The sequence below is a fragment of the Triturus cristatus genome, chromosome 6 (genome assembly GCF_964204655.1).
Source record: "Triturus cristatus chromosome 6, aTriCri1.1, whole genome shotgun sequence".
In the NCBI taxonomy this organism is placed as follows: Eukaryota; Metazoa; Chordata; class Amphibia; order Caudata; family Salamandridae; genus Triturus; species Triturus cristatus.
Window position 1 is genome coordinate 1,539,187,284 of NC_140589.1, and position 15,431 is coordinate 1,539,202,714.

Here is a 15,431-nt window from a genome sequence, read left to right on the forward strand (position 1 = left end):
TAGAACTGCCCCTAGCCCTACGGGGCTGGCATCCACTAGGATTTCGGTTTTCTTGGTCGGGTCAAAGTAGACTAGTGTTGTCTGGTCTAGAAGCGCTTCTTTGATCGCCTCGAAGGCCCGCTCTTCGGTGTCAGTCCACTGCCACGCCACGTCGGTCTTGGTGAGGCGTCTCAGGGGCTCAGCTAGGGTGGCCAGATTCAGGACAAACCTTCCGCAGTATGTGGCCATCCATAGGAAGCTGCGTACTTCCGCCACTGACGCGGGGGCCGCGGCTGTTTTGATGGCTAGCGACTTTCGAGGGTCTACTTGGATGCCCTCCTTGGTAAAAACGTAGCCGAAGAACTCAATCTTTTGTTGGAACAGCTGGCACTTCTCCCGGTGTAGGGTGACTCCGTGCTCTTGGAGGCGCGTGACGTGTCGGTAGTGCTCCTCGACTGTCTTGGAGTAGATGAGGATATCATCACTCACGTTCAGGACACCAGGCAGTCCGACCAGGATGTCTCTAATTGTGTTCTGAAAGATTTCGGCCGCCGACGAGATCCCGAAATTAAGGCGCTTGTATCGCCGTAGCCCCAAATGCGTGCTGAAGGTGGCAATGTACCGGCTCTCCTTGGCTAGGGTGAGTTGGTGGTACCCCGCATTTAAGTCCAGTTTCGAGAACCATTGGGCACCGTTCAGGTCGGAGACAATGTCATCCATGGTCGGCGTGATGTGCCTCTCCCTTGTGATGGCCTTGTTCGGGAGGCACATGTCGATGCATAGCCGGATCTTCCCAGGTTGTCGCGGCTTCTCGGCTATTACCATTGGTGACACCCAAGGTGTGGGTCTCGTAACCTTTTCTATAACGCCTTGTTCCTCCAGCCGTCGGAGCTCCTCCTCTACTAATGGGCGTAGGTGAAACGGGATGCGCCTGTGCCGGAGGGCTGTCGGTTGCACAGCGGTGTCTATATGAAGTCGTACTGGTGGCCTCTTGATCTTTCCTAGGCCTGAGAATAGGCCCTGAAATGCTCCCAGCAGGTCGTCGACTTGTCGGTCCTGGACCACTCTGAGGAATGAGATCAGTCCTAGATCCTCGGCCGCATGGCCGCTGAGAAGTGTGTCTACTTCCTGGTTGATTACATGAATGTCGATGACAATTTCCGCCTTCTCTAACTGCACTGCGACCGTCATCTTGCCCTTCAGCGGAAGCGGCGTGTCGCTTCCGTAAGCGAAGATCTTGGCCTTCGACGGGCGGAGCTCTGGCCGTGGTCTGAGGCGATTGTATTGCTGCACTCCCATTACTGTCACTGACGCGCCGGTATCTATCACAGCGTTCACCTCCGATCCGGCAATCAATATGTCGCAGCGCGGCTGTGGTCGCCGGGTGCTTTTGAGGGCTCTGGTAAATGACACGAGGTACGTTTCTCCCTCATCGTCAGACTCAGTGTCTGATTCTGGGTACTCCCTGACTCTTGGGCCGTGGCTGCGACGATAAGGATGTGTGTGATAATTGCCGTACTAGCTTCCTCATCGGCTTGTCCCGATTGTGGCTGCTCCGTTGCATCTTCCTGCGGCAGACTGACGCGAAGTGGTAGTCGATGCCACAGTTGGTGCATGTTTTTCCACGGGCTGGGCACGCCACGTTCGTCGTATCCGCAGTATCCACATGACCTGGCTTGATCGGGGGCCCGCCGGTCGTGGGGCTTAGGTGGTCGTTCTTTCTTCCGGACTGCGTCCGCTTTCTCCACCTTGACCTCTACTGTGCTGGCAGCTCCTTTCACTAGGGCTAGATCCATTTCTTCTGCACGTGCTGCTGACAAGTCGTGAGTCCTGGCCAGGACGAGGATGTCGTTCATCGTGATGTTAGGTTTGCGAAGTATCATGCCTCGTAGCGTTTACTCCTGATCCCCAAGATCAGCTGCGCTCTGATTTCCTCTTTGGCCGGGTCGCCGACCAGGTGCGTGTCCGCAAGGACCCTCAGCCTCGCGTGGAACGCGTCAACCGACTCCCCCTCGCGCTGTTTCGCTTGGCGAAGTTTGAAGTGTTCGTAATCAGGGTTGACCTGGGGGTCAAAGTGTGCGTTCAAGGCCGCAACTGCTGCTGCGTAGTCCGTCGGGTGACCCGTGTCAGGCAGGTGCTTGAACAGTAGGTAGATCTCCTCCCCCGCGTAGTGGAGTAGTAGAGAACGTTTCACCGCTCCATCCGTCTCTCTGGACCCAATGAAGTAGTTTTCCAGCCTCCCCAGCCATGTCTTCCACCTCGGAGCGGCGGTCGTGGGGTCTGCGGCTTCACTAAATGGAGGTAGCACTCCGGACGCGGGGTGATGGGGCAGTGTCCCTGCAGGGCCGGGCGTCTCATCATCACCCATCGTGGCGTCAAAATCCCTGATATGTGACCAGGAGTCATCGTTCACTCACTTGGTGAGTCGGTCGCCGCACGTGGGCAGGTGCAGCGCGCTGCGCCGTCAGGCGAGCCCTCTGTTGCTGTTCTGCCTAGCAGCAGGAGTTTCAGGGGGTTCAGAGGTCACCCCTCGTCGCCAGTGTGGTGTTCTAACCCCTGACCTCTGTCTGGGAGGGGTAAGGCCCTGGGTCAGCACCCTCGTGGCCTGGGGAGCCCAGGGGAGGCCTCGCGCTATGGCAGCATAAAAAATGGACCACACACAGTTAGCAGGTTGGGCGCGAACTGCCGCTCGCCCGCCCGCTCGTTTATTATTTATATATCACGTGCTCACGTCGAGGACATGAGCGCAACCTGCGCGCGTTCGGCAGCGCTCTAGCGGAAACGCTAGAGCGCTAACTGTAACAGGGGTGTTTGTAGCGCAGGCTTGCAGTAACGGAAGCCCCTCTTCTTTACTGGTGCTCAGCCGGGGCACAAGTCGGGGGTACATGCAGGTACACGACGTCCACCCACTCTTTTCACAGGGTGGACGCAAGAAGTTGGTTCCCACAGAAATATGCTGAACTTGTCCCGGTGTAATTTTCAGACACCGGGACACGTTCAGCAGAGCCTGAATGTTGTCTGCTTTCGATTCCCAGCAGCAACGTGCAGGTGGTGAGGGGGCTTATTTTTCACCCCCAGCTGGGCCGAAGTTAAGGGGCCATCAGTCCTTTTTTTGTTTGAATATCCTGACCGGGAAGGCCTGGAACCTCACACTTAAATGTAAAATTCAGCAGGGGAAACAAAGGCACAATGCTTGTTATCTCTTCACAGGTACTTAAGAGAGGCAGCTTTTGCCTATGTTCAGTCTCTGTATATAAGAGATGCATGCACAGTAAGAATGTCAGGTGTGTTTGTCTGTCCCAGTAGTTACACAAATCATATACATGAGTAAATCAATGTACAAGATGAGTTACATGAGACAGTGAGGGTTACAAGGTGTAGGAGTCACATGTCCTTCATACCTCAGTGTGGTCTTTTACAAGGATTACAATTTATAAACTACAGGTAACAAAGGGATCTCAGTGTTAAAAGCAGTAACCCACTTTACTAGCTACAATAAATAGAAATCTGTCATCTGCGTGTTAGATGATGTGCTTTGCAGGAGACACATTTACCTTCTCTACTACTTTGAATCAAATCTGGGACTTTACAAAACCAGCAAGTGCATTAACCACCAGCGTTATTTTACCATTATTACTATTCCCTGAGATTTAATGTGCACCTTCACAGCAGAAGCCTTAACCCAATCAAATATTTTAAAATGTATACTTTGCAACCAACTAAACATAACAGATCTACTGCCATGCTTCTCCTTGTTGCCAATTTCTTTGTAGCAGGGTTTACAAAAATAAATGTATTAGTTGAGGCCCAGATTTTGCATCGGGATTGCAACACTTTTTTGTCATTGCCCAAACACCAAATCTCATTTGTTAAATTTCATAATGCGCTTATTTGTACTCATGATATACCTGATGAACATATGTGTGAGGTCTTAATATCTGATGTCACTTCTTGTGATGTTACTGCCAGTGGGGTCACGTCCTGTGATGTCACATCCTATGTCACGCATCGTAACATCATGCACTGTGATGGCGCATGTCATGATTTCACTTGCATACTGCCTAACCTGGTTAGTCCCCCCACTTCATTTTTAGGTTGAGCCTAGCGTTGCAGCGCATGCGCTGCTCGCTTTGCGAGGCATGCAGTATTCAGTATAGCGTGGAAGCTTCGTGGAAGCTTCGCCCACTCTCCACCCATCTCTTTGATTGGCTTGTGTCATAAATGCTGCCTTCTGATTGGTTGTAGGCTTGTTAGTCCCTTATGACAGCCATGTCATAATTCGTGTCCTTCCATGGCTACTGGCCCCTTTACTGCAGACTACTTTCTTCCCGTGGCAGCCACCCTCCCACAGTCCGATGCCTTCTCCTTCACCCCATTCCGTGCCTTGTTGCTCGCATTCATTCCCCTTTGCAATGCAATAGGTCTTGCGTAAATGCAAGCCCTATTGCAGTGCCAATGCTTGTTGACTGTGGTAACAGTAGTCGTTGGAGGCGAACGGACTGCTCTGTCAGTGCGGTAAGCAGACTCGCCAACTCACAGCACAGTTAAGGAGGTCTCGGCAAGCGCCTTGCAAGCCAGCTACTGCACCGGCCTTTCGGGCTCCTTATCCATACTCGGTGGATGGGGGGCCGCACCCGCCTTGGCTGAGGAGGCCTCTGCATTCATTGTTAGGAGAATCGCGCGGGAGCCCCTGTTCCGCGGTGACACCTCCTTCGCAGCCCCAGGTCCCACCTCTGCCAAGCCATGTCCTCGGCCCACTTTGACTCGTCTGACCGCTCGAGCTGGTACTTCGGGCCGGTGTCCTGCAATGAGGCGCAGGTGCAGCTGCAGGGGCAGCAGCACACCGTCTTCCTGGTCCGGGACTCATCCACGTGCCCCAGAGACTATGTACTGTCCATGTACGAGAATTGCGCGCCTCCCACTACATCATCAACTCGTTGCTGCCTTCGAGGCGCTTCAAGATCGGCGGCTAGGAGTTCGACAATTTGTTGGTGCTGCTCGAGTTCTACAAGATTCACTACCTGGACACCACCACGCTGACCGAGCCGGCTGCCAGGTAACACCCGGGCTGGGAGGGGGTGTGGGCAGGTAGCGTTTGGGTGCTGGAAAGGGCTGACATTGTGGCGGGGTCCGCATCAGGGCAGCCAGCGGTAATCATAATGGTATTTAAATAGCACGTACTACCCCCTGATGAGACGTTGTCAGATGACCCCTTGTCACCAACGACGCAGTGTGAAGCCCCTGAGTGTTGGTTCGGTTGGGTCAGTAGAATGGGCCCAGGACTGCTGCTCCCAGAATGCATTGTGTAAAACAGTCCAGGCCAGTAGCTGTGTCCTAGGCGTTATCTGGTAGCCTTAGGTAAAAGTTCAGTTTAAGTGTTCTGTGGGGGGTGTCACTTAATTGTTTAGCGCTTTTAGGTAAGAGGGGGAGGTCTCAAGTACAGATCAAGATGGAGCATGACACTCTAATAGTTTGAAGCAGCTTTTCTCCTAGGCTTTTGAGTCTGCAAAGAACAACCGGCAAATGGGAAGGGAATCGCTGTTTGGTAAAAACAGAACAGCCAGGCGTAAGGATGCTGTATGCTAGGAGAGTGAGTCTCTGTTACCAGGGCCCCACCAGGTATCCTGGCCATCACAAGGAGGATCTCACACCCTCCATTGCTATGCTAGAGGATTCACAAGAGAACTTGGATTTACAAGTTCTGGGCATCCTTGGAAATCTATCACTCTTCAAGAGGTGAGCATTTGTTCAAAATTTGCTTTATACGCCACGCTTGAAAGATATTGCCATAGACTGAACCATTGCAATAGTCTCAGAAGGCAAGCAGCACTATCCCATATGGAGTTACTTTGAGCCAGGTGGTAAGCCATGTTTTACTAATCCGTAGCAGACCTGAAGAGTGTGTAGGCAGTCTCCCGAGCACAGGAACGTGTCCTTCGACGAATCTGGCGTCAGGCTAGGGCCGGTGTCTGCTGTCAAGAGCTCAGAGCCAGCCAGAGGAATGGCTTTGCCTCCCTAGTGTTTTTTATAATTTAAACAGCACTCAAAGGAACAACCCAACCATACAGATTTGTTCTTACATAAACTAGTCAGTGGAAGAGATGGATGAAGGCGAGCCACCAGTGTAGTGGGCAGGGGGCGTCTATCTAACCTGGGGGCTAGTTGCACATGGACGGTTCTAGCAGTCAGCACGCAGTGTTTCAAGGTGCTTTAAGTTCTAACACATCTAAAATGGACGGTACCTATTAGCTGGAATTCGCTTTCGAACCCTTCACGGATGCAAACTTTAAGATGAGAACCGTTTTTAACTGTTATTGATTTTAACCTTACTTTCACCTTGTTGATATCGCTTTGTGTGGGCTTCACTGGTCCAAAAGCCATTGCAATAAATGACCCGATTTGCTATAAGGTACCCGTCCATAATTATTCAATTGTTTGTTCCAATTGTTTTTTAAGTCGAGCGTTCAAGACCTCTTTTATATACTTTAGTATATACTTATTATATACTTATATGTGTATGTACTTTGTGGGCTCTGGAGAACAGCCTTAGGACTTGTCTGCTTCCGCTTAGGAACATTTTTTCTGTTCAACTGCCTCTATTTAACTGTCTTGATAGAAAACCACCAGCAGTGGTCAGTAAAATACCAGAATTGCTTTCTGCTGAGGGACTTTCTTTTATTTATTTTTTGGGCAACTGCCTCCATTTAACTTTCTTGATAGAAAACGACCAGCAGAGGCCAGTAAAATACCAGAATTACTTTAGCATTCTCTAGATTCTAGTTCGTAGAAATTGTCTTCCATGAGCACCCGTAGACAATATTTTTTTCAAATCTTGTATTTTCAGTAATATGACCACCGAAGGCACTGATTTTATATTAGAAACAGAGCTTTGGCCTATACCATTTCCCACTGAAAGGCAATATTTCTTTCCATGTGTTCCCATTCCTGGTGTGTCGCGCAGTTTGATGCTTTCTTTCTCTCCATGTTAAAGAACAGTAGATGTTTCAGCACCCAGGCTAATGTGCTGCATAACTAAATACATACAAGGTCCCAAAGGTGAGACCGATTGCATTGCAAATGCTTGTTTAGGACTGCAGCAGCCAAGCTCCCCAGGTGAACAATGGGGCAAGGGAGGATCTCATGTGGCAAGGCACAATTCAATACAATACAATTTTCTGAAGGGTCACAGATCTGTTTATTTTCTGTACCTTTCCCTATGCAATTTAGGTTCAGATATATTCTCTCATTGAAATACTAGTTTAACCTCAATAAGTCATTAGTTGTCTAAAAATATTTTTTGTGATTAGCCCTTTAACTGCTGGATCTTTTCTCTCTAGTGCTGATGCCTTTTTTGGCTATTTGGGGTAGTTTGTGCTTAGGGCTCCATAACTTTTTTTACCACATAAGGTATCCACGCCAAATTTGCGTCCTTTTAATTCCGACATCTGGGAATTCTAAATGTACCCTGGGTTTGTGGATTCCCCTGGAGGGGATCGAGAAAATAGGCAATAAATAGCAACATTTTGAGTTTTTGGGGAAAAATAGAAACAAAGTACTCTGGATAAAGGTTTCTATTTTTTTTTTATTGCATCAACAAACAGTTTGCTGTGCTAAAGTCACCATCTTACCAGCTTTCCGGAACATGCAGAACTGAAGAAAAAACCCTAATTTTTAAGTTTTGGTACTTTTAAAAAAAGTAGCCAATTTTTCCCATTTTCTTTGCTCTCAACCTACTTACAGTTTATGGTGGAAACCAGTGTGAACCCTATGGGTGATCCATGACAGCTATAAATTTCTGAAAAGTAGACAAAATTCCAAATTCACCAAGGGGTCATATGTGCAGATCCCTCAAGGTTTTCACAAAGAAACTAACTATTGATAAAACAGCCATTTGTGACAACATTTTCATCCATAGATTTTTGTCACAACGGCGGATTTACAAAAGAAGTATATCATTACATCTGCTAGATCCTTCTGGTTGTGGGGATATATAGGGTTTGTAGGTTCTCCAACTACTCAAGGTTCCCAGAGCCAACAACTAAGCTGCACCATACAATGGTTTTTTATTGTGTACCAAATATAGACCAACTCATATGGGGACATATGTAGAGTGAAAAATGGGCATCAAGGAAACTTATGTATTTATGAAATGGTCACAAGATGTGGTGTTTAGGAGCACTGGTTATTTGTACATCTCTGAATTTGTAGGTACTTATACTAGCATACGATTTAGAGGGTATTTTCTCAAAATTTCTACTTTCTTGCATGCTGGCTTACATTTGGAAGGCACAAACCCAGAGAAATTCAATTGGCAATACAAATGTTCTACTATTCTATGCTTCCACATGTCTTCTGGTAAAAATGGTTCCTCACTTGTGTGGGTAGGACTAGTGTCCGTGACAGGAAACGGGCAAAACACAACATGATTACATCACATTTTTCCACTCAAAACTGACCCCTTTTTTACAAAGTAGGTAGCTGGGGATTTTAGGCCCTAACTCATTTTTGAAAACTAGAAACTTGGGGGAATCTAGTGTGTGGCTCTCACTAGGTATTTTTACCCAGAATTCCTTGCAAACCTCAAACTCGGACTAAAAAAACACATTAGCCTCAAATTTCTGTGATGTAAAGTTCTGGAATAAGCGGAGAGACACAAACTTCCTTTTGCCCAGCATTCCCTCAAGTCTCCCGATAAAAATGGTATATCACTTGCGTGAGTGGACTTACTGCCTGTGACAGGAAATGACCCAAAATGCAACATGGATACATCACATTTTTCCACTCAAAACTGACCATTTATTTACAAAATGGGTAGCTGTGGATTTTGGACCCTAGCTCAGCCAGCACTAGGGAAACCAAGTAAACTTGCACATTTTTTTTAAACTAGACACCTGGTGGAATCCAGGGTGGGGTAAGGTTTTTTACCCAGAATTCCTTGGAAACCTCAAACTTTGGCAGAAAAAAACACATTTTCCTCACATTTCTGTGAAGGAAAGTTCTTGAATCTGTGGGGAGCCACATACTTCCTTCCACCTAGCATTCCCACAAGTCTCCCAATAACAATGGTACCTCACTTGTGTGAGTAGGCATAGTGCCCACAAAAGGAAACCGCCCAAAAAGCAAAATGGATGCATCACAATTTCTGCTCACAGCTGACCCTTTTTGTTGTAAAGTGGGTAGCTGTGGATTTTGGGCCTTAGCTCAGCCAGTACCCAGGAAAATCTAGCAAACTTGCACATTTTTGAAAACTAGACACCTAGAGAAATCCAGGGTGGGGTGACTTGTGTGGCTCTCACTGTTTATTTTTACCCAGAATAATTTGCTAACCTCAATCTTTGACAAAAAAAACAAATTTTCCTCACATTTCTGTGATGGAAAGTTCTGGAATCAGCAGGGAGCCACACATTTCGTTCCACCAAGGATTCCTCCAAGCCTCCTGATAAAAATGTTACCTCACTTGCATGGTTAGGCCTAGTGCCCTAAAGGCAAAATGGAGACATCTCTTATTTGTACTCAAAATGACCCTTTTGCTGCAAAGTGGGTAAATGTGGATTTTAGGCCCTAGCTCATCCGGCCCCTAGAGAAACCAAGCAAACTTGCACATTTTTAGAAACTAGACACCTAGGGGAATCCAGGGTGGCTGACATGTGTGGCTCTCACTGTTTTTTTTACCCAGAATCCCTGGCTAACCTCAATATTTGACCAAAAAAAATACACATTTTCCTCATGTTTCTGTAATGGAAATTTCTGGAATCTGAATGGAGCCACATATTTCCTACAACCCTGAGTTCCCACTTGTTCCCTGATAAGAACGTACCCTACTTGTGTGTGGGGGTCACGAGGACACAACATGAAAAGGCCCTAAAACACTACATTGAGGGATAAGTAATGGGGTTGCTGTGGTCCTTGGGCCATATTCTGGTGCCACCCATGCAAACCTACGAATCACAGACATTTTTGAAAAATAGACAACTAGAGGATTATTCCAGGGTGGTGTGCCTTGTGTATCCCATGAGGTTTTCTTACCCAGAATTCCCTGCAAACCTCAAACTTTGTTTAGAATCACAAAATTCCTCAACCCACTGTTACCTCACTTGTGCATATGAAAACGCTGAACCACTTGTGTGGCTGGGACGACTGGCCTCAACAGCAACGGATCAAACCAAGGTCAATGGGAGCCATTGCAAGGGGATTTCCATTGACCTTGGTTGGGTCCATTCCTGTCCTGTACACAGGTGGTGCAATGTTCTTATCGGTGCAAGTGTGGTAACGCTGGGAGGTAGGAATTTTATGGATTCCTGTGGATTTCATCACAGAAATATAAGGAAAATCTGTGATTTCAGGCAAATTTTGAGGTTTGCAGTGCATTGTGGGTAAGAAAAGAACCTTGTGGGATCCATGCAAGGCACCCTACTCTGGAAATCCTCATGCTGTTTAGTTTTCAAAACTGTCTTTGGTTGGTAGGTTTCATTGAATGGTGGCTGAGCACAGCCCCAAATCCCACAGCTACCCCATTGTTGATCTCGCCACATAGCGATTTAGGGCCTTTTGTGTTGTGGTCTCTTGGCTCAGCCACAAAAGTGGAGTACTTTTCTTATCGGGAGACATGTGGAAACCCAGGGTGGTAGAAAATGTGTGGCTCCCCACAGATTCCACAAGTTTACCTTATAGAAATGTGAGGAAAATGTGTGTTTTTAGTCAAAGTTTGAGGTTTGCAGGGCATTGTGTTTCAGAAACCTTTGTGGGATTCACGCAAAACACACAAATCTGGACTCCAAGGGTGTATATTTTTCAGAACTGTCTGGGTCTGGTATGTTCCCAGGTGGCAGCCTGCTCAAGCACAAAAAGTGAAGCTGTTCACCCTTGCAAGTGGGATGATATTGGGAGTTAGATACAGTGTCCTGGCCCATATGAACAACAACCAAAAGAATCAAATGACCTCTTGATTGCCATTAGGATGTGGTTCTTTAGGCCTAAAAGGATCTGAAAAAGGCTAACACTTTAGGAGTGAGTGTGGGGCCTGATGTTGGGATTGGCCAGACCCACCCCAAAACTTTATTTATAAAAAGTATTCCTGCCATAAAGTTTGCTTTTTACCCCCCTGGGGCATATTGGGAGCAAACCTCCTATCTGCCCCTGGGAGGGAGACTGGTTTGTCCTTTTTGGAGTGCTGGTGTGGCCAATGCCAGAGTGCATAACCCACACCACTTACTTTTGCCCCAAAGACAAAATCCCTGGTTTCAGTTGGGCTTTCTATGCCCCAGGGACAAATCTATCTGCCCCCAGGGGGATAGAAAGACACTATTGCCCCTTCTGGAGCAAGGGTATGGTTATATACCAGTGTGTGCCGTCCCCTCCTTTAGTTTGAAATGGCACTGTTTTGAAATCCCTAGTATTTAGTGGGCTTTCTACCCCCACCCCCTTGGGCAGATTGGTGGTGAATACAGATATCTACCCCTGAGGGGGTCAACATTCTAAAGGGGTGCAAGTGGGGGAGAGCACAGGCTCATGCCGCGGGGGGGTATCACAACCCCAAACAAATGCTGTATAAATGCTGTCCCTGGTGTCTAGTGGGCTTTCTGCACTCCCATCTGGGCAGATTGGGGGCAATTATCCCCATCCACCCCTGAGAGGGATCAGAAAGACTGTCAGCGCATTTGATTTGGGGTGGGGGCATTGCCATACCCACAGTGGGCAGTCCCCACCCCTATATATTTTATTTTAATTAAGCCCTTGTGTCTAGTGAATTTTCTGCCCCACCCACGGGGCAGATTGGGGATAATCATCCCATCTGCCCCTTAGGGGGCAAAAAGCCTGCCAAGATATTTTGTTGGGGGTGAGGGCATGACAATGTCCATGATGGGCAGCCCTCACACCAATATTTTTTTTATTAAGCCCTGGTGTCTGGTGAGCTTTCATCCCTCCCAGGGGGTGTGGGCAGATTGGGGGTAATCACCCCCATCTTTCCCCTGGGGGGCAGAAAGAGTGCTAGCATATTTTTTGGGGGGTGGAGGCATGGCCATGCCCATGATGTGTCATGTCTGTAAATTGCTAGCTCAATACTTAGAGAAGAATAATTACTTGGAGGAAGAGCAATTTGGTTTTATGCCTGGTCATGGCACTGAACCAGCCCTTATCACAGTCATGAATGAGATAAGGATGTGTGTCGACCAGGGACATTCACCAGTGCAGATTTTATGAGCCCTCTCTGCTGCATTCGATACAGTATGCCATGCCACTCTTCTGTTAAGGCTAGAGTCTATTGCAGTGAGTTGAACTGCCTTGAAATGGGTACGCTCGTACCTTTCTAATAGAAGCCTAGCTGTTGTTCTCCCCCACTATTGCTCGAAAACTTGGGCAATTAATCAGGGAGTGTCACAGGTCAGCTCTTAGTGCAATCTTGTTTAACATTTACCTGGCCCCGTTGATTAGATTTATTAAGTCTCACAATACGACTACAATTAATTATGGTGATGACACTCGGCTCATCTTGTCTCTGGGCAGCAATATGCAACTATCTTCCTTTCATGCCTGCCTGAATTATATTATCTCATGGCTCAACATCAACTCTCTAAAGTTTGATGGGGACAAGACTGGGATTTTTTATTGTACAGCTCAATTTATGCCAGAGACTTTACCCCTTAATCTCTGGCCTGGATCATTTAACGGACCTGTGGCCGCCGTTAATTCAGTCCAGAACTTGGGAGTCACCTTTGATGACAAACTTAGTATGGAAACTCATGTATATAAAATGGCAGGAACCTGTTTTGTGCATCTGAAAACATTTTGGAAGATCCTGCTGATACTCCCTGCTTCCTCCAGAGCCATGGTTGTCCACAGTGTTATTCTTAGTCGCATGGATTATTGTAATGCCATTCTTCTGGATGCTCCAGAATATCTTTTACATCGTCTATCTAGGGTCCAGATTGCAGCCCCCTAGGTATCTTAGTAAAAGGTAGTAGACACTCAGTGCAGGATACAGAGAGATGAATGCTATCAGTGAGAGCAATGGCCGGTGTTTCTATGAGTTCTGCACATCACAGGTGGGTTAGCATGTCCTTAGGAAGAATGGGTAGGATTTATATGGAAGTGCTATGGCAAAGAATGTTACACGTGTGCGCGAAGGTCGACCTGACAGGAGTTAGAGATATCCTATTAGTCTCCTGCACAGCCTGGCTCCTGTCACAAGCACTGCTGTCATCTGCTGCAAGTCTGCCTCCTCAGCTCCATCTCTTCCAAGAGTAGTGTTGATTTTCTCATCTTCAGCAATCCAAAGCGTGTACTCCTCGCAGGCCTCTGAAGATCTGTGGGTTTTCTGCCTGTATCCTAGTGTCCTCGGGCAACTTTGGTTTCAGACATTAGAAGGCTGACTTAAGGTGAGGATACAACAGAGCTCTCTCTGTACTTCTTGTTCCACTTTTCAAAGCTGTCTAGGGACCGGTTCCTAAATCCACCCACCACTCTTCTTGGCTCCAACTAATTCCCTTTCATGCTAATCACATGGATCAAATCACTTACCACTTGAACGCTGCCCAAATGAAAGGTGCCCTAACCTAAACTCGGTAAAGTAAGCCCTTATTGAAAGTGCATGTATCTCCGTCACCTATGTGACAAAGAAAGAGTCTGACACAGTGTTAACATCAGATATGAAAAAGAACAACTCCAAACTCTACAATCCCTGATTCCATTGAACAGTAGTAAGGTGAGAATAGCAGAGCACAAAGTGCACGCAAGAAGTAGTAATTAAGTTTGGAGAGGAAAGCAAGGTGTGCCCAATGCGCCCTGTGAGCTGATCATCATTACACTTAAGGCTAAATAAGGGAAAAAAAAGGCTCATGCTGCTCCAAAAGCTCGACCGAGAAACCCAAGTTTAAAATATTATGAACGATTCCCTCTGACGCTCTGCACCAGGGGGGTTTTATATCTCTCTCCAGTGTCGGCCAATGGCTGACAATTACCCTGGGAAGGTAGTGCGGGTGTCGCATATTGACGACACCTGCACTCGTGGGGGGTTCATTTTTGTTTTATTTATTCATTAGCCTTTTATCTCACTCTGCTCCATTCTATTGGGTGATTTGTTACTTTCTTTGGGGCATATTATCAAGAGTTCTAACGCCGCTTTTCCGGCATATAGCGCAGGAAAAGCGGCGATTTTTTTAACTCACTATTAACAAGGACTCGCTAACAAGTTGTAGCGCGAGTTTCCTTGAGTTAGCTGCATTTTTCTCTCTACTTTGCATGTCAGCGATATTTATCACTAATGACATGCAAAGTAGGCGTTCCTCACCGAATGCACATGGAATCCATCGCCAAAAGCAACATCGCCATATTCACAACGCGGGTCAAGCGATAAAAAAAGCTGCGCTAACCGCGTTTATCGCTGTAATCTAATGTCAGGTAAAATCCTGACTTAGCTATCTTTTTAATGGGAGGTGGATTGACAGAATAGGTCCACACTCCCATATTCACAAGCTTTTCATTAGCGTGTGAAATCATCGCCGGATTTCACACACTAATGATGATTATCGCTGTGTATCGCTGGAATTGACATCGCCTGTGAGCTAAGCGTTGTAAATACGCCACTAACACGCCGATGTGAACCAACGATACACGGCAGTAATCAAAAACACGCTAAGCACGTTTAGCGATAATTATCGCTTGTGCTTGTTAATATGCCCCTTTGTTGTTATATTTCATCTGTTAAAAACCTCTTGTTCAGGTTTTAGAAAACCTTTGGCTCCAATAAAGCAAGATTAGAGGGGCATATTATCAAGACAGGCGATAAAATTATCGCCGCTTTAGCGGCAGAAAACTGCCGCTAAAACGGCGATAATGGGCTTGATAATATGCTCCATGGAATTCCAATTGAAGCCCATGTTAAATGTGAATGACATCTAACCTGAGCTTCAATTGGAATTCCATAGAGCATATTATCAAGCCCATTATCGCCTGTCTTGATAATATGCCCCATAATTTGTAAATGTCGCGCAACACGTCTTGGCCTATCTTCATTGTAATGACCTACCTTGAGATAAAAATTATAAACAGGTCTTTGACCCCTCAGAGAAAATTGTCCTTTGTTTACTAAATGAAAAAATGTCATTGAAGAGACTACCTCTATGAAAAATAATGCTTCAATGCTAGCATTAGCAATTACCGTAAGCAATACATAGACCTCATACATTGTCTTTTTTCTGAATAAAAGGTTAGAGGCTGGCTAAAATGATGTGTTTCAATGTTGATTATGTTGCACAAAATAAAGTAGCTGGTTTTAATATTGGAAAATATTGGGGGGCGGAGTTTGGCCAGAATGAAGAAGACTGCCTTCTAGAGAATCTCTGTCAGCTCACCCTCTAAGCTATACATTTTCTAATACACTCATTGCCCATCGAATTCCAATTATGGGTGCTTGTATGTCAGTAGTCTCGGGCGCAATGATCAGTTGATGACTT